The sequence below is a fragment of the Choloepus didactylus genome, chromosome 8, assembly GCF_015220235.1.
Source record: "Choloepus didactylus isolate mChoDid1 chromosome 8, mChoDid1.pri, whole genome shotgun sequence".
Lineage (NCBI taxonomy): Eukaryota > Metazoa > Chordata > Mammalia > Pilosa > Megalonychidae > Choloepus > Choloepus didactylus.
Genome location: NC_051314.1, coordinates 78,817,337 through 78,818,678, shown reverse-complemented (window position 1 = coordinate 78,818,678; position 1,342 = coordinate 78,817,337). Strand labels below are relative to the sequence as shown.

Here is a 1,342-nt window from a genome sequence, read left to right as displayed (position 1 = left end):
TAAGTTATGTAGTCTTAGTCCTTATCTTCTATCTTTCCTTCTGGTGTCATATATATCCCTAACCTTCCTCTTCCAGCCCTACTTTCACTCACTTTGTTCGGTATACTTACAATATTGTGTTATTGTCTACCATTTTGTCTTTTGGATTTTATATATCCTGTCTTATCTTACTTTTATTTTTTTTCCTCTCTCTCTCTTTTTACCCTTACTGATAGTCTTCATTTCTATACTGTTCCCCAAATTTCTCTCTCCTGTCTTTTCTTATCTGCCTGTAGATTTCCCTTTAATATTTCTTGTAGAGCTGGTCTCTTGTTCACAAACTGTCTTGGTGTCTGCTTGTCTGAAAATATTTTAAACTCTCCCTCATTTTTTTGTTGTTGTTTAACTTTTTATTTCATAATCATAAACCTAAACTCTGCAATCCAGCTAGACTTGGAAGGGGAGGATAATGTGGAACCCAAAGAACTGCAGTGAGAGCACAATGGTAGGATACTGTGAACAGAGAGGTGGGACGCTCTCCTAAGCTACAGAAGGAATGCCCTGGTGGTCAAGACAAAACACAAATCAAATTTGTCCACAGCTGGCAGTGGTGATCTTCTTGCTGGTCTTGTCATTCCTGGACTCAAAGCACTCCATGGCTTCCAAAATGTTCATGCCCACTTTCACCTTGCCAAAGACCACATGCTTGCCATCCAACCACTCTGTCTTAACAGTGCCGATGAAAAAGTTGGAACCATTTGGGTCCAGCATTAGCCATGGACAAGATGTCAGGACCTGTATGCTTCAGGATGAAGTTCTCATCATCAAACTTCTCCCCATAGATGGACTTGCCACCAGTGCTGTTATGGCATGTGAAGTCACCACCTTGGCACATAAACCCAGGAACAATTCTGTGAAAGCAGGAACCCTTATAACAAATCCTTTTTTCCCAGTACTCAGAGCGTGAAAGTTTTCTCCTGTCTTTGGAACTTTATCTGCAAACAGTTCAAAGCAGATGCATCCCATGGGCTTGCCATCAGTGGAGATGTTGAAGAACATGGTGGGGTTGACCATGGTGTCAGGTGAGAGTGTGGTTGTGGGTGGTGGTGTCTACCTCTCCCTCATTTTTGAAGGATAGTCTTGCCAGATCTAGAATTCTTGGCTGGTAGTTTTTATCTTTCCGTATTTTAAATATATCATACCACTGCCTTCTCACCTTCATAGTTTCTTTTGAGAAATCTGCACATAACTTATTGAGCTTGCCTTATATGAGATGTATTGCTTTTCTCTTGCTGCTTTCAGAATTCTCTCTTTGTCTTTGACATTTGACAATCTGATTAGTAAGTGTCTTGTAGTAGGTCTA

The 1,342-nt window shown here is 40.6% G+C and overlaps 1 pseudogene; it reads right to left on the bottom strand.

Annotated features, from left to right (window-relative positions):
- Positions 1 to 564: 564 nt before the first annotated feature.
- On the bottom strand, positions 565 to 1,053 carry LOC119542978 (annotated as a pseudogene).
- Positions 1,054 to 1,342: the final 289 nt, after the last annotated feature.